We start from the raw sequence: 23,019 nt of genomic DNA, 5'->3' as shown, positions 1-23,019 counted from the left end.
AATAATAAATTAAGAGTGTTGCCCTATAGGTATGACCAAGGGGGTCAACTGATCACCACCGTCACACGACAGTAATGTCAAACTCTAGTCAGCCAATCATTACCGATATATGTTGACCAGTTGACAGTAAAATATTACTTCCCAATTGTATTCTTTATAATGAGACTTAAACATGTGATCATCATGATCAACAGTCGTGATCGCATTATTGTCGGAGGACACATATTCCAACAATCTCCCACTTGTCCTCGACAAGTCTGCGTCACCAATTCTCTTGTCCTATTACTATCTCCCACTCAATGCAAGGTGTCTTTCAGGTCGTACTTGCAAGTGATCATATCGAGAGTGGTTTCCTCGATCTGGAGAATAACTGATTGACCGGATTTATTTACTCTGGATACCTTCCGAGCGTGGCCACGCATTTACAGTTCATTACTCCTCGAGTGGCCCTGAGATATTGTTATAACCTTGACTAGGGGTGGACAATTCCTATCGCACTCATTCCCTTCGACTAGCCACAGCCATCATAACCCAAAATATGCCCATTTGACCCCATTTACGAAGGTCGTAGTAACACAAATCAAAGTTAATCTGAAACTGTGCCATCTTAGGAGAATAGTCTTTAGTCAAAATAATCGACTCATTTGAATACTATAGTAGCTCTCGCCACGACCAGGCTATATAAATTTGCCAGAACTCTATAAGCGGTCATTAGGCCCAACATAATGTTCCTAACAGTCTGTCTATGTGATCGACTAGTCATCTCACATGACTCTATGGCACTTGAACTTGCCATCAATCGCATCACACTCTAGTCACTTCGAGACGTCACCTCATACAAGCGACTATGGGCAAATACTATGTTAATCCGCGTTCACTTTAACGGGGTTCAATTGTCTTCACACCCCGTTTGGATGTAACAAAGTATAAGGTGAGTTAATAATAACTCAAACGACAAATGTCGACATCACACTCGGGTAGTCAATATCATATTACAACCTTGTGATGTATATCGTAAGTGTAAATACTTATTGATTGCAATAGAAGTTTAACATGCCATGTGTCCATGTGTTCAAACTTCTTATACTTGCATTTTCCTTTACATTCATGTTCTCTCTCATAGCATGAATCTTACCAAGTACACATCAAGGTTCCCAACCTTGGTGTCGGTTCTTTATCTTGAAAGAACTTCCTTGTTGATTATCACATAACGAACGAATTTGTGGTGAATAATATAACTTGTACTGATCAAGTACCCCATCCACACACAATACACTAGGTATATGTTTTGTAGAATCTTGCAACAATTGTCAAGATGATTAGCCTAGCACTTCTAACAAGTCCTAGCTTATTAGGAAGGATTAGTTGTAAGCAACTTCTTGTTCAACTAAGTGTCTTTCCACAACTTCTTATTTCTCTTTCTAGCTTGAAAGTTTTATGGTTCTCATAAATCCTTACATGTGCTCGGTTTTCATTTATAAGTGCAACCTCTTGTCATATAACTGAGCATTCTGTCAAACACCGAAATCGCTCATTGGATTCTACTTGAGAATTCCTGACGTTTCTATTACGGCTTACCAATCAATCATTATGATCTTATGCATATGATTCATAATTGGACAAGTGCATGATTATTCTAATGGCGGAAACATTAGTAACTAATAATCATGAGATCAACCTTTCTTAGGTTCTATGAACGACCATGACTGCTAATGGTAATTCCATTTTCATTCATATGAATAACCTGTGTGTATGTTGATGTGATGTGTATCTCTCAATACTAATCCAACATCCCTGATGTAATTGGATTCATCATTGTCCATTTTCATCCAGAATTGAAAACTCACATCTTCCTTTATGAAGGAAGGTATTAGCTCGTCATTCTTCAATGAGTGATGAGTTATAACCCTTTTCAAGATGATTGCTCCCACTAAATTCCATGTCTTCACATGATAATAGCCTAACTCCCACTCAATTCCAGATGTTTCGAAATTGACTTCTCAATCGGAACTTATAAAGAATTGAAATATAAATTGCATTTGCCAAGTTATTAAGATAGAACCATATATGTTCCCACCATATCCCTTCAAAATACCTATTTTGAAGTGGTCTCATCTTAACTTTATTAAAAAAAATTTTAATCTCTAACTCCCACATATCATAATGATGTGTAACAATGTCATTATTCAAATATAAATAATATTTAGAATACGTCCTTCGAAATACCCTTTCGGAAGGAGGTTTAACCATTTCATTTTCACAATGAGGTTAAGAAGTGACATTTGCTTGGTTAGTGCTTAACTTAGCTTTTGAAGATATCGGTATATCAGTTCTTGCAATTTCTAGTCATAAATCTCGTATATTAAATATACTAGAATGTTACTAGGGTTCATTTAGGCTCATAAGTAAATCTCGGTTGAAACTATAGGTCAAAATTTATCACAAAATAGTTTAAACTTAGTCAAAACTCTTATTAAGACTTTACATTAGTCATTTCTTCCAAAACTTTCTTTTGGTGTCCTCACGTAGTTTTCTCAAGAATATAGACTTTCGATTACTTCACGTGGTCTCTTTAGTCATATAGAACTTGCTTGAGACCATAGATCTCATCCATTGGGTATACTATTTAAATAGACATACCTCTATGCAAATCATTCTTCTCTTGCGTAGATCTCATTTACACAAGTACACAAGTTTAATCTCCCCTCTTGTGTTGTGTCCTCATTTTTCTCCCACTCTATCTTTAGAATAAATACACTAGAGATTCAAAGATAGCATATGAGACACAAATAATGATTTTTGAAGTATAAGGAGAACTACCTCATAGGTTGACTAATAGTTTTAGATTTTGTATGTGTACTTGGTGATTGACATACCTTTAAGAGAGTTCATAGACTCAAATTCACTTTATAAATGATCATACACAACCCTTAAGCATGTTGACATATAATGAAACCGGTCATTATATTTGTCTATTTAGATCACTTTAAGTGAATAATCTTATGTTTCTAAGAGCAAGCTTTAAATACGAATTTTAGAACATAAGGATAAAATGATAAAACGGGTGACTTGGGTTGCAAACCAAGTCACCATTATCCAAAATACAAACCATTATCCAAAATACCTTTCCATGTCGAACACGGAAACTTAAGGTTCTAAAATCCAAAACATAATTTAAAATAAGACAATGAAAAACAAAGCTCCATAAAAGCTATCCCTAGCTTCTTGATGGTTTCTCATGCTTGCTTTTATTTTCCCTTGTCTTTGCTTGGTGGAGGCCCTATTTACAATAAAAAGGGAGATACATTATCACAACTTTGCATCATAATACCATAGTTGAATTAGAAACATAAAAGAAGGATAGTCATTTACCTACTGGAGTAATCTTTCCAGCTTTGATATCACCAAGGTATTTGGAACAATTTCTTTTCCAATGTCCCATACCATTACAATAATGGCATTTATCAAGAGGACCTTTCTTGATCTTTGAAGTGCTAGCTTCACAAGTCTTAGCTTTGGTGAATGTGGGAGCTTGCTTCTTGCCCTTTCTCCCATTCTTCTTGAATTTCCCCTTACTCTTAGTGCTTATGTTAAGCACATCCTTGGGAGGGTTCACATTTAACCCCATGTCCCTCTCGGCTTGCACAAGTAACTTGTGCAATTCTTCAAGAGACACATCCTTGTCTTGCATGTTAAAATTCACCCGGAATTGAACATACGCTTTTACTTTGGACAAGGAGTGTAGAATCCTATCTACGATGAGTTCTTTGGGGATTTCAACCTTTTGAATTTTCAAGGTCTTGACAAGCTCCATGAGTTTGAGCACATGAGGGCTAACCTTTTGGCCCTCTTTGAAGTCGAGATCAAAGAATGCCGCGGCCGCCTCATATTGGACGATCCGCGGAGTTTGTGAAAACATGGTCACAAGTTTGGAGTAAATCTCATTAGCATTGCCCATTTTAAAGGCTCTCCTTTGGAGGTCCGCCTCCATCGCAAATATCAAGACATTTTTCATTGCGGCGGACTCCTTTTGGTAAGCCTCATATGCTTCCCTAGTGGCCGCGGTTGACCTAGTATTAGGTTCGGGTGGAGAGGCCTCGGTAAGGTAACGAAGCTTGTCGTCACCTTCGGCGGCTAATTTGAGTTGGGCATCCCAATCGGAAAAATTTGACCTATTCTTTTCAAGTTTACATCGATCCATGAAGGATCGGAGCCAAGACGAACTAGCGAGAGGCGTGGCATTAGGGGTTGGTGTTGCCATTTGTTATGAGAAAAAGAAGTGGTCTACAAAACAAATTAAAAGGAGTAAAACAAATGTCGTTTTAACAATAATACTCGTAAAATGTATGAATTAAACAAGTTTTATGCATTTTTCTAGTGACCTCTACCCAACTAGATAAATGATTCCAAGACCCAAACTCATATCGACTTAGGCACGGTGGGGCCGATACATCCTTTATCAATATAACTCGGTGGATTAACGTTTAATCGATTCTACTTTTAGAACTCTTGGTCGATAATATTACATTAACAATTATCTTTAGCCCAAAACACATTCGACAAGGGCACGGTGGGGCCGATACATCCCTTATCAAAAACTTTTGTTGAGTTCAATCCAAATTTCGAATAAATGTGTCCATGATCCAAACCCACATTAACTTGGGCACGGTGTGGCCGATACATCCCTTATCAACATGAATTCGGTGGATAGACATTTATCACCCACTTCCCCTACGTAACAAGGTTTGTACCCCGGTGGGGCCGAGCGCACTCCCTCGCGAAATAGGTTTTCATGGTTTCTACTATTTGGTAAGGCTATGTCTCAATTGATTGTTTTAGCGAGAGGTCATGTCAATTTATTATCTATCACGTTTTAAGTGAACTAAAGCGGTGAACTACGATAATTCTAATTGACACGGTCGATAAACTCGATAAAATGACAATGCATGTTTAGTTATGGCGATTTAGCAATGCATGTGACATAAAATAAAATGCAAGCATAAAAGTAAATAAATCCTAGTATGGCCTTTCCTAAAATAGAAAAACTATTTAACTATTACATTTCGGAAACCAACTCCATTGGTCCCTTGAACTTCGGTTGTGACACGCATCTCAAGGTAACACCGTCTTTATGTATCGCCATTCTTGAAGAAATCCGTCTTTGGGAACTCCGGAATGATTAAAATTACATAATAAATTACATAATTTCCTATTATACATATGTAACTAAAATAAAATAAATCTATTAAATTACAAAACGGTGATACGAGATCACAATAAAATTACAACCGAATCGATATTCCCATACATTCCGGGAAATACCAATTAAAATCTAAGGCCATACTAAGTAAAATTACATAATTCAAAAATTACATAAATTAAAATTATATGCTTCATTTGCGTCATTAGCCAATAAAAATGCAGCATTATAAATATGTATGAACATGCTTCATTTTATGCTAAATCGCCTTTAATTAGCCAATATCGTATATTACTCGGTTTTTACGGATTTGCGTGATTTCAACATTTTATAATCACAAAAATTACATAAATTCACATTTATGCACTAGTTAATTACCCTAACCACTTAGGACTCAAAATTTAGTCTTCACTAATAAATTGACCATAATTAACTTATATTACTAAAATTGTTCATTAATAGTCCAAAAATACAAAAATAAGCTATTAAACTTCAAATAAATCACAAAATTTCAAATAAATTCAAAATTTGAAATTTAAACTCATGAACATTCTGGAAAAATACCATGACACTCATAATGTTCAAAATCTTAGGTTAAAAATTTCGAAATTTTCCGGAAAAACAATGTTGCGGTTTATCGATTTTAACTAAAATAATCATAAAACATGAGAAAAATTATATTCATTAACTTTTAAATTTTAGATCTGAAAATGATAATAAAATGCAACATTTGATGTTTTTCCTAAGTCATAAATTATGTTTTATTAATTTTTCACTAATAATGTCACTATTTATGCTATTTTTCTTCAAAAATCCATAAATCATGCAAAAAGACTTCTTTATAGCCAATTATTTTACACACATCTTGTAAAATTGCATGTGACAACATATTAAATTTCTATGACCAGATTCGAAATTTAACTCATATTAACCTATTTTCACCTAAATCCGAATTTAATAATGAAAAATCTATTTTTCGAGCATAACAAGTCAAAAAATTATGAAAATTTACAGGTTATCTCAAAATAATATATATGACAACATATCCAAAAATCACTGGAAAATTCGAAGTATAGCAAATTTTAGACCGAAAATGACATTTTTACTCATAAAATCATATTTAAATGTCATTATTGTATAATATGAACAATAAAAATCCGTAAAATTAACCAAAATATCCTAAAACATTTTAGGACCAGAAATATTAACATGCATGAATTAATTTCGTGATATATCATAATAACACAAATTTTACAAGTTTTATATGTTATTCTTATAACTCGGAAAAACTTTTAACCGATTTGCATGCAAAAACCGTGGCTCATGATATCGATTGAAGGAAATGTAGATCTATATACATACTAACATACTCATATATGTTTAAATTAATTTGTCATAAAATTAAAGATGGAACTTATGCATGCAAACAAGTGAGCAAAATAGAGGAGAAATCATGTTCTTACATTGGATGTTTCGATTTTATGGGCACAAAAGAAATCTCCTTTTCTTTTGTTCTTGTGCTTTCCTTTAATGGAAGAAACAAGATCCAAGTGTAGGATCTCTCCCTAAGCTTTATACCCAAAGCTAACCCTTAATTAAATTAATATTATAGGAGCTAGTACAATATTAATTTAGAAGAAAATTGAACCAAAATATTATGTAACACTTTGAATATTTCGGTTTTGTAGAGAGAAGAAGTGGAGGATTATTTTTCTCTCTAGAATTATATTTTGGATGAGTGTTAGAATGAATGATACACTAACTAAATGAAAGTAGTGTATATGAAAAAAATATAAGACAAAAACCTTTGCCTTTCTTTCTTGGAAAACCGGGTGGGAGGAGGTATTAAGGGGAGCCAATGCATGCACACATTTGTCTTCACAAGGTTTAATAGGATTGCATGGCTACTCTTGCTTTTAATCATTATGTTTACCACTTATAATATAAACACAATGTTTAGCCTAATACTCCTCCATTTTCGGCACTTTAGTTAATATGGATTCCATATTATTTTTGTCAATTGTCAATATGTCACATGTCACATGTCACATAAATTTGTTATGTATTTTTAACATATTAAAAATCAACGTATTAATAAAAATACGTCACATACAAAAATCGACTTAGTAATTTCATAATTACTTGTACCAAAATATTTTACCATTTATAAATTACAACAGATTGTATTTATAATAATTCATTCAATTCCGATTGTTTCTTTAAACAATAATTTCATCCGAGTAATGATACAATTCGATTACTCAGACCGTATCTCATTTAATCACATTTCAATATGATACGTAAATTATACTTCCAAAATCGTCCGTCAATTTTCAAGTAATTTAATTAACTCGTAACGTTATACGATTAATTAAATAATCAATTAAGAGTGTTGCCCTATAGGTATGACCAAGGGGGTCAACTGATCACCACCGTCACACGACAGTAATGTCAAACTCTAGTCAGCCAATCATTACCGATATATGTTGACCAGTTGACAGTAAAATATTACTTCCCAATTGTATTCTTTATAATGAGACTTAAACATGTGATCATCATGATCAACAGTCGTGATCGCATTATTGTCGGAGGACACATATTCCAACAGCACACACCCACTTCACAAGTCAAAATATTTCTTCTCTTAGCAAGTGTGTTAGAATGGCCGATCGTGTTTTGATTAGTCATCGATCTCTTGTCCAGTTTTCAAGATGCCTGAAACAAGTGACGTGAACTTCAACCAACTTCAAGATGGTAATGATCGAATCCTAGCCGCGCTAGCCCAAATCCAAGTTACCCAAGACCAAGTGTATGATCGCCTTGACACCATCGAGGGACGAATCTACGCCGTAGAGGGGAGGTTACCTCCTCACGAAAGTGAAGTAGTGGATGACTTCGCGGATGAATCCAAGGACGAAAATCCTCACATGGGAGTGACTGTAGCTGAAAAAAGACTCCAATACTTAGAGGAGCAATTGATGTATCTAAAAGGGGATGACATTTATAGGGAGAATAATCGCAAGTATGAGGCCGTAAATTCCAAATTGCCAACCAACTTCAACATGACGGATATCCCTAAATTCAAGGGGCACGAAAACCCTTTGAACCACATCCGTGCTTTTAAGGATTACATGTCTATCAAAGGCATCAAACCCGAGATGTTCTTAAGGATCTTTCCTTCATCTCTTGATACCATCCCAAAGCAATGGTTCTACTCTTTAGAACACAAGAAGATCGCTACTTGGGAAGATGCCGCGATCGAGTTTGCTAAGCAATATGCGGATAATGCCGAGATCCAAGTTAACATGCGCACTCTAGAGGTTCTTACCCAAAATGACAAAGAAGGATTCACCGACTTTCTAAGTAGGTGGAGGAAGACTAGTACCCAACTAGTTGAACGCCCGGATGAGGCTACCCTTGTGGAAAAGTTCGTGGACAATCTCAAACCCATCTATGCCAATCATTTGAGATACCAAAACATCAAAACTTTCAAGGACTTAACCGTACTAGGGACAAGGATTGAAGATGACATCCGTAAAGGGCTCTTGTCCAAACCCGAGATGTTCTTAAGGATCTTTCCTTCATCTCTTGACACCATCCCAAAGCAATGGTTCTACTCTTTAGAACACAAGAAGATCGCTACTTGGGAAGATGCCGCGATCGAGTTTGCTAAGCAATATGCGGATAATGCCGAGATCCAAGTTAACATGCGCACTCTAGAGGTTCTTACCCAAAATGACAAAGAAGGATTCACAGACTTTCTAAGTAGGTGGAGGAAGACTAGTACCCAACTAGTTGAACGCCCGGATGAGGCTACCCTTGTGGAGAAGTTCGTGGACAATCTCAAACCCATCTATGCCAATCATTTGAGATACCAAAACATCAAAACTTTCAAGGACTTAACCGTACTAGGGACAAGGATTGAAGATGACATCCGTAAAGGGCTCTTGTCCAAAACGGTAGGTCGAGGATACCAAGGCTCAACGAGTCGTTCATACGGCTCTACTAGCAAGACCGATGAAGTTAACCTTCTCGAGCCATCCAAGAAAAGTACCCCACCAAGGAAATTCACGAATCTTGGGGATACTTACTCCAACGCTCTTAAGAGGTTAATGAAATAAGGCAAACTCCAACCCATAGGACCTACTCCCGAACCCGAAAAGAAATCTAAATTCTGGGACGAGAACTCGTACTGTGAATACCATAGGGGCAAGGGGCATGACACAGAAAAATGCTACAAATTGAAGAATGTGCTTCAAGACATGATCGAGGATGGTCGACTACCAATACCGTCGGGAGGTAAACCCAACAACACTCAGAACCCTCTTGGGATTCTAGTGATCACAAGTGAAGAATCTACCTTAGATTGTTCACACCTCATTTCTCCAATTGAAGATGAGATCTGTGCAATCGAGAATGAAGGGTTCTACTCTACTATCTCTCCTACCATTTCCGACTTCATCACATGGGCAAGGAGTGTGGATAGACAAGTTTGGGAATTGGAAAATGCGGTGACAACTTTACATGACCCCAACGCGACACCTAAGGAGCATGTGCCACTAATCTTCTCTCAAAATGCTACTATGCAAGAAATAGTTATCGTGGTTGATAAGCTAGTCGACCAAATCACGCAATTAGAGGATGAAATCATGAGAGTGAGGGAACTAGCTACAATCAATGGAGTTTGGGCCGATGATGATGAGGACGAGTATCTCATTGAAAACTCCCTAGTCAAAGAAATAGTCCAAAATGGTGAAGACCAAGATGTGGACCACCTAACTCGTTCGGGGCGTCCATATCAAAACACTACTCAAAACGGTCCAACCAACGTTTTCACACCAAATGACAACGAAGATGACTCCACTGATCATTTGCTCAAGCAATTACAGAAGACAAAGGCTGATCTTTCAGTCTGGCAACTAGTAGCAAGCTCATTCCCACATCGCCAAGCTCTACTGCAAGCCTTGGCCAAACTAAATGTAGCACATAACTCCACACCCGATGTAACGCCCCGTAAATTTCGGACCGTTAATATATTTCAGAAATAATTTATTAATCAAAATAAAAGTGATAATTAAGTATTTAAAGTAAAAATAATTTAAAGAAATATAATTTTATTATATTTTGAAGAAAAGTATTTATTTTGATAGTTTTGAAATGTTTAAAAATAGTTTAAACCGTGTAAAATCTTTTATTTTGAATTAAGGGCGTATCGGGGGGGAAAATGACAATTCGTTTGAACGTTGGGTAAACGAATTTGGAAATGGGTCGAATGAATACTCAATTTTATTGTAATCTCGTGTTTAAAGACTTTGGACTTGACGGAATTTGCATTTGACTTATGGATTTAATTATTATTGAAACGAGTCAAAACCGACTCGTTAAAAATCCCGACTAAAAATTCCGTACGTACTTTTCCTCCTTTCTTTCTTCTCTCACGCGTGACAACCCCTTTCCCCTTATTCTTTTTTCTGATTTCTTTGTTCTCTCATCATCATCATCAACATCAAACCTTACAAAACACCATTTTTCTTCTTTTCAAGCTATTTTGGCCATAATTTCTTCGTTACTAGTCCGTTTTTCGCATAATTTACCTTTCCGGAATCCTCTCGCCGCGATCTACAACTTGGTATAATTTAATTTCAGTTTTCATTAAGTTGTTTTAAGACAAAATTTCGGAAATTCGGTATATATGTTTAATTATTGTGTTTTAATTGTTTATTTAGGTGAAGAATTGGAAGACGAGTTTGGGGACTCGTATATTGTAGAGGATAGCGGTTAGTTGTGGTTAGGGTTTCGGTTTTGAGGACTAATTGCTCATTTTCTAGCTTAAGGTAACATATTTCGAGCTACTCGACGAATTATCGTCACATGTTTTTGATTTTTGTATGTTTGGTGAATTTTTGTTTGGGTAGTAATTTTTCACATGTTAAACTTAGTTGCATGCAAGCTTAATTTGTGCCTTTTGGTAGTTTAAATTATCAAAATTGAATTGGGGACGATTAATTAATTTTCAGACGGTCTTATAATGTATAAAAATGAAAAAAAAAAGAGAGAAATGGTCCGGAAATGGGCCCGGCAGCAGCCGGCAGGCCGTGGCAGGCCCGTGGTAGGCCCACGGCTAGCCCATGGTTGGGCCGGGTCGGTCCGTGCTTGTTTCGCGGGTTTTCGTGCAATCTTGGTCTTTCCGGGTTAATGAATATTAGAATAGTATAAGTAACAAAAGGGTAGTAATTTGAATTGAAGCATACTAGTAACAAATATTATGTTAACGGAAAAATTGTGCTTATATTAATAGTTATCACATGTTAGGATAGTTTACAAAATGAAATTGTAATTAATAGGCTCAAAATGAATTTTATAGCTATAATTGTAATGCTTTGTTGATTGTGCCGAAAACTGAGCCTTAGTCCCTTTGACTGATGCGATGTCAGTTAATTGAGTGATTGGTCAGCCGCAATTTGACCGTACACTGTCGCAGGTGGGGTTGCGGGTAAAAATTCGGTTGAATGAATTAGATAATCGGCCTTTTCTTGTTTTAGGCCATTTATTATATCTCTATTTCACATGTGTAATTAATTGAATTTAAATAGCTTCTTATTTAGTTAGTTGAATTTTAATAGCTTCTTATTTTGTAGAAATGGCCCTAGTTTCCCCTAAAGCCTTTTATATTGTTATAATTGCTAGGATTGGAAATTAGTATTGAATACTTATTGAGGAACTGTTGGGATTGTATGCTGTAAATAGACATTTATATAGCTTTCACATGATAGAATGTTAGAATTTATGTTGGTAAGTAGGACTTTTTGCCCTCTTAAGGTTAAGTGGGTGTCTTACTTGACTTATGTGGTGAGTCTTGAGTGGTGTGGGCTAAAATATTCAAGCTGGGACTAGCTGTGACTAGGTCCTAGGTGAGTATTTCGGCCTTCATCATAGATAGGTCTTTATAGTCTCGACAGTATATGTTCACCGCTTGATAGCCTTTGTGTTCGACTAGTGGATGTTTATCCAAGTTGGGGCATGACCTCGGGTACTAATTTTGATAGTATGGGGTCGACTTAAGTACTAGCCGACCCTTCGGTGGTGTCCTTAGGGTACTCACTTCACTTCGTTTTAAAAAAAGTTGTGAGTCTTGGGTGCGGTGGTGTGTATCCGCATGTCTAGGTCTCTTGTGATTTTAGGCTAGGGTTGTGTTGTCTCTTGGCCATGTTTTCTTAATAGTAACATTGAGCCAAGATACCGGTTCGATTACCTTCCCTACCTCGTGGTATAGACTTGAGTTACAAAGTGACTATTGACCGTACTAAGAACTTATGCCTGTCTTTGATATATTGCCCTTTCTTGTATGGTGATTTTATGAACTGTAATAGGTGAGATGTAAGCCGGATTCTGATTGATAAAGTTTGGATTACTATTTGTTATCCGATTCACATGATAGTTTATTTTGGTCGGTTAGGGGTCATTTGTTAGAATACATGATAAGTAAATGGTTTATCAAATTGTTTACATGTTACACTACATGTTACATTAATTTTGACGATTCGTGGCTGGGAGGACTCGAAGTTACTCCCCACTGAATTGTGGCTTTCGTGTTTGTATAAAATGCGATTGTGAGTTGTTGATGCTTAGTTGGGGTCACAGACGGCTAGTGAGCAAGGAACCTTGGACCTAGTTTTGGCTATTCTATTAGTAACCTTTTACACTTTTGGTTTGTATATTATTTGAAGGGACATATGTCTCCCTTTTCTATTTTTGGTTTGTATCCTTATATTTCCGCGTCTTTAGTTATGTATGTAAATTAGTTTATCAGTTGTTGCAGGGTTTTTGACACTCTTCTTGAGTTGGAATTGGTTGTGAATGGTTTAGTTAGAAAATTTTTGAAATTGCAGGTTTTTGGACTAGTTGAACCATTTACAAACATATCCTACCAGTTTTATTTTGTAGAATTTACGTATATAATTAAGGCTAAATTCAAGGGTGTCACAGTTGGTATCAGAGCCTATTGCTCCCGATGCACGTTTGTGCACCCCACTTAGAAATCACTTGACCTTAAAATAACAAACTTGAGAGAAGGGTAGGATGGGTAGAATTAGGATTTTATGTGGTAGTCTGTTTATGATTGCTAATTGTTAGGTTTGTTGATTGTTAGTTATTAGTTTTGGTGCCACTAAAGGTTGGTTATGCCAAATGTAGAATGCTTCCACTTTCTTGATATTTCTTTTCGTATTCAGTGTATCTTACCTTAATCTTCCATTTTCGTTGGTCATTCGTCTTTCAAATTCCTCTTATCTCGCCTAGGTAACTATCTTTCAATTCTTTCTCCCGTTTCATCTTAGGTTCGTCTTCTTCTTATAATAAAGTCCATGTGGACACTTTCCTTTTATACCGCAGGATAGTTCCCTTGTCCAAGAGAACCCAGTTTTGAGAGAATGTAACTTTGGAGGGCGTGAACGAGTTGAGAAATTGATTGGTTAAGGTTTGAGTGGTATAGGAGAATATAACTTGGGATCCTTTGGTTAATCTTGTTAGTTGTGCTTAATGTGAGAGTTTAGTGAGTTGAGAAAATACCTTGGGATTTATGTCTATAGAGAGCTTGTTTGTTATAGATGATTCAGTATGGGTACTAACTTAGAACATAGGATGGAATGAACCTAAGCTACTCCATTTGAGAGTCTCGATATTTCTTGTGGAGAATTAAAGGTATGATAGTTAACCCTAATCCTTGTGGGCCTTGAAAGGAATACAATAGGACATTGATGCTGATTAATGGATTGGTATTGTACTTCAGAATTAGTTAGTTGTTAAACCTTTTAAGTTGACCAAATCTAGTATAGAGTAGCCCTTGTTGACCTTATAAAACATATCTGAATTTGGGAATTTTGGTGGAATGTTGTTCGATATAGTTCGTGAGTTCAAGGATGTGATTCCAATTTATGGTACCGGAAACTAGAAGTATTAAGTGGTGAGATGATGTAGTAGACATTTAGGGCTTTGTTGAGCACCTTAGTGAAGTAACCTTATCATATCGATCATAAGCTTTGATGAGTGTTTAGTAAGCGGTAACCCTTTCATTGTGCCGCTTCTATTCTCCTTTCCTTCTCTTTAACGATCGTTGAACCTTGTCTTTATGCTAAATTTTACGTATCTTCTTCTTTCCCGAGATATCTTCTTAACTCGAATACCTCTTATTTTTGTCAACCGTTATTTTTACGGTCTGACTCCTTAGTTTCCTAACTTGTCGGATGCATGCACCCTTTGAGAAATGATTCTTGTTACTCTATTCCGTTATCACTCCTTACCTCCTTAGTATAGTTGGTACCCTGTTGACCATGTTTACAGAGTTTGTAAGATGTGATTTGAAGATATAGGTTTGACTAAGTAGCCGAGTTTGGGTTGGGCTTCCATAATCAATTTGGAGATGAGGGTTTGATAGTGTATATGTTATCATGTGGGAAATGTTAAATGTGGGATTATTTGTTGGTTTTAAAGGGTGATATTGATTACTACTTGAAGTATGTTATGAGAGTGAGAGTAAGCTACATTGTTGGGAAGTCTTAGCACTTGTTTTGGTAACTAGAAAGGGTAATGGTATGGATGACACCAATTGTTAGGCTAAGGAACCTAATTTCAATTTATGGTTTTAGAAACTCTGAGGTGATAAAGTGTTGTTACAATTATGACCTTGTACCTTGAGAATTTGATGGTAAGTAAGTTTAGGATATCAAATTTGAAAGAATACTCCTTGGGGATGTTGATGACCAGAATGGTTTGGTGATGTGATTTGGCATTCTAGTTGACTCTTGAGAGTTATTGAGTTTAGAGAGACTTAGTGTTGAGAAGAATTTGTTAATCCTATAGTTTTATAGACCTTGAGGTCGCATTGAGTGCTTGAGATGATGAGACAATGTTGGAGCTGGGTGTAGTTCTGCTTTTGAGAATCCTTAATAAGTAAAAGGATAGAGAAACTTGAGATCCTATTGATTTTTCATAATTTGAGGTTGGTATGTTACTACCTTGTATTGAAATGAGAACCTTGTGGAATTTTTGAGGAACCTTCTCTTGGAGTTTAGAGCATGGTATTGGGACTCTTGATTGAAGGTTTACTCTTTGAGGAACCCATAGTTGACACTAGTGGGATACAAATACAGCTTTGTTGGAAGTCTTGACCTTAGGCTTGTGAAAGTCGTTTCGGGATGTTTGAGAATTTGGAGCGTTGAGATCACACTTATAGTGAAATATCTTGTTCCAGGGAATATGTTAGGAAGAAGTAACATAAGCGATTGAGGAGACTCTTGGGAGTGATGTTGTTATTGGAGATATGAGTGTCTGGCGTTTCCTTGGTGTCTAATCTCCCTTCTTCCTTGATCATGAGCGTTACCGCTCATATCTCTCTTCCTTACATCATCATACTCCTCTCGTAAGTTTGATGTTGGTAACCTATGAAACTCTATCTTTGACATCCTTGTAATTATGACTTCAATTCTTACCCCATAAAATTCATCGTAGTTCTTTTTGATTAGTTAAGCTTGAATCCTTTTAGCATACCTGCTCCTATGAGGTCTAAGTTACTTTTCACTTCGGGGAATTTCTAAATATTTCAAGCTACCAGTTTCGATTCATTCTTGAAAGTTTATGTCACTTCTGCAAACCTAACCTATTTTTAAGGATTTGAAAATGAAATTTTGATTTATTTCCGTAAGGTATTTCTTTTTCTTACTTTTGTTCCGAGTTTCTAAGCCTTGTATAATCATATTTAGTAAAGATAGTATTCTTACTATAGAATATTAAACTGAAAGTTTGAAAATGCTTTTATGGTTTTCAATGGTTTTAACATTAGTGAATGTTAAATCTCGTTGTTGGTGACGTCCCAATAATGGGTTTTCTCATTTATTGGTGAAGAAGTATTTTTATATCTTGATATGAATATGGATGTTCTTGTCTGATCAACAAGAGTATCACCGTTTCATTGAAAAGATACCTATATTTTCTTATAACTATAATTTCTCCTTCTAAGTTTCGAGGACGAAACTTTTTAAAAGGAGGGGTGATTGTAACGCCCCGTAAATTTCGGACCGTTAATATATTTTGAAAATAATTAATTAATCAAAATAAAAGTGATAATTAAGTATTTAAAGTAAAAATAATTTAAAGAAATATAATTTTATTATATTTTGAAGAAAAGTATTTATTTTGATAGTTTTGAAATGTTTAAAAATAGTTTAAACCGTGTAAAATCTTTTATTTTGAATTAAGGGCGTATCGGGGGGGAAAATGACAATTCGTTTGAACGTTGGGTAAACGAATTTGGAAATGGGTCGAATGAATACTCAATTTTATTGTAATCTCGTGTTTAAAGACTTTGGACTTGACGGAATTTGCATTTGACTTATGGATTTAATTATTATTGAAACGAGTCAAAACCGACTCGTTAAAAATCCCGACTAAAAATTCCGTACGTACTTTTCCTCCTTTCTTTCTTCTCTCACGCGTGACAACCCCTTTCCCCTTATTCTTTTTTCTGATTTCTTTGTTCTCTCATCATCATCATCAACATCAAACCTTACAAAACACCATTTTTCTTCTTTTCAAGCTATTTTGGCCATAATTTCTTCGTTACTAGTCCGTTTTTCGCATAATTTACCTTTCCGGAATCCTCTCGCCGCGATCTACAACTTGGTATAATTTAATTTCAGTTTTCATTAAGTTGTTTTAAGACAAAATTTCGGAAATTCGGTATATATGTTTAATTATTGTGTTTTAATTGTTTATTTAGGTGAAGAATTGGAAGACGAGTTTGGGGACTCGTATATTGTAGAGGATAGCGGTTAGTTGTGGTTAGGGTTTCGGTTTTGAGGACTAATTGCTCATTTTCTAGCTTAAGGTAACATATTTCGAGCTACTCGACGAATTATCGTCACATGTTTTTGATTTTTGTATGTTTGGTGAATTTTTGTTTGGGTAGTAATTTTTCACATGTTAAACTTAGTTGCATGCAAGCTTAATTTGTGCCTTTTGGTAGTTTAAATTATCAAAATTGAATTGGGGACGATTAATTAATTTTCAGACGGTCTTATAATGTATAAAAATGAAAAAAAAAAGAGGAGAAATGGTCCGGCAGCGGGCCCGGCAGCAGCCGGCAGGCCGTGGCAGGCCCGTGGTAGGCCCACGGCTAGCCCATGGTTGGGCCGGGTCGGTCCGTGCTTGTTTCGCGGGTTTTCGTGCAATCTTGGTCTTTCCGGGTTAATGAATATTAGAATAGTATAAGTAACAAAAGGGTAGTAATTTGAATTGAAGCATACTAGTAACAAATATTATGTTAACGGAAAAATTGTGCTTATATTAATAGTTATCACATGTTAGGATAGTTTACAAAATGAAATTGTAATTAATAGGCTCAAAATGAATTTTATAGCTATAATTGTAATGCTTTGTTGATTGTGCCGAAAACTGAGCCTTAGTCCCTTTGACTGATGCGATGTCAGTTAATTGAGTGATTGGTCAGCCGCAATTTGACCCGTACCTGTCGCAGGGCTGGGGTTGCGGGTAAAAATTCGGTTGAATGAATTAGATAATCGGCCTTTTCTTGTTTTAGGCCATTTATTATATCTCTATTTCACATGTGTAATTAATTGAATTTAAATAGCTTCTTATTTAGTTAGTTGAATTTTAATAGCTTCTTATTTTGTAGAAATGGCCCTAGTTTCCCCTAAAGCCTTTTATATTGTTATAATTGCTAGGATTGGAAATTAGTATTGAATACTTATTGAGGAACTGTTGGGATTGTATCTTTGTAAATAGACATTTATATAGCTTTCACATGATAGAATGTTAGAATTTATGTTGGTAAGTAGGACTTTTTGCCCTCTTAAGGTTAAGTGGGTGTCTTACTTGACTTATGTGGTGAGTCTTGAGTGGTGTGGGCTAAAATATTCAAGCTGGGACTAGCTGTGACTAGGTCCTAGGTGAGTATTTCGGCCTTCATCATAGATAGGTCTTTATAGTCTCTGACGAGTATATGTTCACTGCTTGATAGCCTTTGTGTTCCTGACTAGTGGATGTTTATCCAAGTTGGGGCATGACCTCAGGTACTAATTTTGATAGTATGGGGTCAGCTTAAGTACTAGCCGACCCTTCGGTGGTGTCCTTAGGGTACTCACTTCACTTCGTTTTAAAAAAAGTTGTGAGTCTTGGGTGCGGTGGTGTGTATCCGCATGTCTAGGTCTGCGCAGATTTTAGGCTAGGGTTGTGTTGTCTCTTGGCCATGTTTTCTTAATAGTAACCGCTGAGCCAAGATACCGGTTCGATTACCTTCCCTACCTCGTGGTATAGACTTGAGTTACAAAGTGACTATTGACCGTACTAAGAACTTATGCCTGTCTTTGATATATTGCCCTTTCTTGTATGGTGATTTTATGAACTGTAATAGGTGAGATGTAAGCGGTTCTGATTGATAAAGTTTGGATTACTATTTGTTATCTGATTCACATGATAGTTTATTTTGGTCAGTTAGGGGTCATTTGTTAGAATACATGATAAGTAAATGGTTTATCAAATTGTTTACATGTTACACTACATGTTACATTAATTTTGACGATTCGTGGCTGGGAGGACTCGAAGTTACTCCCCACTGAATTGTGGCTTTCGTGTTTGTATAAAATGCGATTGACAGGTTGTTGATGCTTAGTTGGGGTCACAGACGGCTAGTGAGCAAGGAACCTTGGACCTAGTTTTGGCTATTCTATTAGTAACCTTTTACACTTTTGGTTTGTATATTATTTGAAGGGACATATGTCTCCCTTTTCTATTTTTGGTTTGTATCCTTATATTTCCGCGTCTTTAGTTATGTATGTAAATTAGTTTATCAGTTGTTGCAGGGTTTTTGACACTCTTCTTGAGTTGGAATTGGTTGTGAATGGTTTAGTTAGAAAATTTTTGAAATTGCAGGTTTTTGGACTAGTTGAACCATTTACAAACATATCCTACCAGTTTTATTTTGTAGAATTTACGTATATAATTAAGGCTAAATTCAAGGGTGTCACACCCGAAGATGTAGTCAACTTGGTCTTCCAAGAATCACCGAAGCTAAGTAATCCTATTACTTTCTCAGACGAAGATTTGCCACCTTTTGGCGCTAGTCACAACTTGTCTCTTTACATCACCGTCATTTGTCTAAAGAATAATGTGCCAATGACCTTGGTTGATGATGGCTCCGCGGTCCACGTCATACCCCTCAAAACGGCATACAAATTAGGCATGAAAGAGCCGGATTGGACCCCTACCAATCAAGGTATTCACGCATATGATGGTACACGACGAAAGGTAGTAGGACTCGTTAACCTAACCGTAGCCACATGGCCAATCGAGCGAAAGGTTAACTTCCAAATAGTGGACATTGAAGCTTCCTTCAACATACTTATAGGAAGACCTTGGATTCACGCTTCCAAAGCGGTGACATCTACCCTTCATCAAAAGATCAAGATTCCACTAAATGGCAAAGTGGTGACGATCACTTCGTCACCTATCAAGGCGATAATCGAAAAGAAGTCGAACAATCAAGTCCTTGTAGATCCAGTATATGAACTTGGGGGCTTCAAAAGCATAAGTGTCATAGAAAGCGACTTGGCACCCTTATACTACGATCCCTACTCCAACTTGGTGGTCAACCATATACTCAAAACCCAGGGATACTTCCTTGGAATGCCTTTAAACCCCATCCGAAGAAACACCTTCGCACACTACAAGGAAGGCAACTAAAAAAGGATACCACTTGGGCTAGGGTACAAGCCCACTAAAGAGGAAGTTCTCGAGATGCTTGCTCAAGTTCAAAACCGTAAGTACGTAGGAGTCCAAATGCGACCATACTTCCCTACTCTAAACGGATACTTTGTTAGGGAAGGAGATCAATAACTCTTTCACGGATTTCCCGTGCCTTGGCATTATCTCGATAGGAAGCTAGCCGGAATCGAGATCTTTCCCGATTGCTACTTCATTCCTCCAGAAACGGTTCTTACCGTCAAAACCCGTCATGCACCTTGCTTAGACGAATAAGATGTTAGCCTATTGTTCGGAGAGGATCGATTTGTTAGAGCCGCGCAGGATGAGATCATTACCATGATACTTCAAGACGATCACTTCAACCCCACCGCGTTAATCACAGAAACAAACGCGAACCAGCAGAAAGGATGGAGAAAATCAATCAAGTGGACCAACAATCAAGGAAGACTCTTCAAGCTCACCACTGGAGAAGGAGAGATGTTCAAAGGAGAACCAGAAGACGATGAATTCGAGTCAGAGTCTAGAGAAGTCACTAAAGAGTATCCTCCTGTCGTCATCCCCATTCCCTTTGTTTCTCCTAGCTTAGCCTTAAATAGTAACAGTAGTTCGGGAAATGTCCCAACAACTCTCCCTTTGCCGCCACTGACCACAGATCAGATGGCTTCTTTGTTTCAACTTTTCTCAAACTTTAATATGAATAAATCAGGTTCTGCTTACTCTTTGCGTTATCTTGAGTGCAATTCTGTTTACGATGATACTGAGGATGACCCAGACCCAGACTCGATTGAGATACCTCCCTACGTAGCCAAAGAAATACTACAGGAAGGGGAAAGGGGACCAGTAATAGAGAACACCGAACCCATCAATGTAGGAACCGAACTAGAACCCCATGAACTTAGGATATGGACTACCTTGAGCTCTACCGAAAGGACCGACTTCATAGACCTCCTACACGAATTCAAAGACGTTTTCGCATGGTCCTACAAAGACATGCCAGGGATCGACAGAGATATTGCCGAACATAGAATCCCGATTAAGCCAGGTTTCAAACCTGTAAGATAAGCAATTCAAGGCCGGGTTCATCAAAGTTTCCGAGTATTCTGACTGGGTAGCCAACATAGTAACTGTACCAAAAAAGGATGGGAGAATCCGTGTTTGTGTTGATTTTAGGGACTTAAACAAAGCAAGTCCTAAAGATGACTTCCCTCTACCTCACATCGACATATTGGTGGACAATACTGCAGATCACGCATTACTATCCTTCATGGATGGATATGCGAGTTATAACCAAATCAAGATGGCCTTAGAAGACATGCATAAGACCGCCTTCGTCACTCAATGGGGAACCTATTGCTATACGGTAATGCCATTTGGGTTAATCAACGCCGGAGCTACATATCAACGCACCGCAACTATACTCTTACATGACATGATGCACAAAGAAGTTGAAGTATACGTAGACGACATGATTGTCAAGTCCAAGGATAGAGAGGGACATATTGCGAACCTTCGCAAATTCTTCGCAAGACTACGAAAGTACAACATGAGGCTCAATCCTCAGAAATGCGCATTCGGAGTAACATCTGGTAAACTCCTGGGATACGTCGTTAGCCAACGAGGTATAGAAATAGACCCTTCCAAGATCAAGGCTCTGATCGAAATGCCACAACCTCAAACAGAAAAAGAAGTCAGAGGATTCCTAGGCAAAGTGCAATATATAAGTCGATTCATATCGAAACTCACCATGATTTGCGAGCTTATCTTCAAGAAGCTCAAGAAAACGGATCATACCATGTGGGATGATGACTGTCAAAAGGCATTTGACCAAATCAAAGAGATATTAGCTAAACCACCAGTGCTCATGCCACCTCAACGAGATCAACCTCTTGGTTTATATCTCACAGTGACCGAAACAGCCATGGGTGCCATGTTAGCTCAAACCGTAGGAACGGAAGAAAAGGGCTATCTACTACCTTAGTAAGAAATTCTTGGGAGTACGAATGCAAATACTCACAACTCGAAAAGACATGCCTCGCTCTTGTGTGGGCAACGAAGAAGCTACGCCACTACATGCTTAACTACTCCGTCAAAATATACTCCAAAATGGACCCAGTCAAATACCTCTTCGAAAAACCCGTCCTCAACGGACGCTTAGCAAGATGGACTTTGTTGCTCTCGGAGTTCGATCTCAAATACGTGCCTCTGAAAGTTATAAAAGGGCGCGCCGTTGCCGAATTCTTCACAGAAAATCCCATCCATGATGCACAAACAATAGATACTTGGTCATTTCCAGACGCGGATATACTCCAAACTGACGTAGAATTCTGGGACCTTTACTTTGATGGAGCATCAAACTTAAGAGGATTTGGAATATGAGTGTTGCTCATTTCTCCTGAAGGCGAGCATACACCAATCTCTGTCAAACTCGACTTCGAGGTGACAAACAATGCTGCAGAATACGAAGCTTGTCTCATTGGACTACAAGCGGCAGTGAGCTTAGGCATCAAGAACCTCCGAGTACATGGGGATTCATCCCTTATCATCAATCAAGTTACGGGATCTTGGAAAATCCGAAGCGAAAGCCTAGCACCTTATCAAGCCAGAATAGACCAAGTTGGCCAATTCTTCGATCACGTGACCTATCTACACCTACCTCGGGAAGAAAATCAATTTGCAGATGCTCTTGCAAAACTCGCATCTTTGATTAATATGCCAGATGACATGGTGGAAATGCCTTTATGCATCGAACGACGGTCAGAGCCAGCTTATGTCCACCAAATAACCGACGAAGAGGAAATCGCGCAAGAACCATGGTTCCAAGCAATCCTAAATTTCAAGCTCAACGGCACCTATCCACCAGATATGGACAAAAGAGGACAACGTGCTATACGCCTACTCGCTTCCCAATACATTCTCATGCAATGAGAGTTATACAAAAGAACACCTCTTGGTGTAATCCTACGTTGCCTTGATCATTCACAGGCATGGAAAGTGATGGAAGAAGTCCATGATGGAGAATGCGGTCCTCACATGAGTGGGCCCAT

General features: G+C 37.4%; 1 long non-coding RNA gene and 1 pseudogene across 2 annotated transcripts; one reads left to right on the top strand and one right to left on the bottom strand.

Moving 5' to 3' along the window:
• LOC141592147 (uncharacterized) overlaps positions 1 to 23,019 on the bottom strand; it is a 272,781-nt pseudogene that overhangs the window by 89,489 nt on the left and 160,273 nt on the right.
• Positions 10,652 to 19,085, top strand: LOC141591066 (uncharacterized). 2 transcript variants are annotated; one of them, XR_012520627.1, is made up of 4 exons: positions 10,652 to 10,829; positions 10,927 to 11,034; positions 16,974 to 17,081; positions 18,870 to 19,085. It is a non-coding gene; the product is annotated as an uncharacterized LOC141591066 (long non-coding RNA). The 2 variants fall into 2 exon arrangements; XR_012520628.1 differs by lacking the exons at positions 10,652 to 10,829; positions 10,927 to 11,034 and adding an exon at positions 16,695 to 16,876.

The sequence above is a fragment of the Silene latifolia genome, chromosome 7 (assembly GCF_048544455.1).
Source record: "Silene latifolia isolate original U9 population chromosome 7, ASM4854445v1, whole genome shotgun sequence".
NCBI classification, from domain to species: Eukaryota; Viridiplantae; Streptophyta; class Magnoliopsida; order Caryophyllales; family Caryophyllaceae; genus Silene; species Silene latifolia.
The sequence above is the reverse complement of the archived record's forward strand: the minus strand, read 5'-3'. Positions and strand labels throughout refer to the sequence as shown.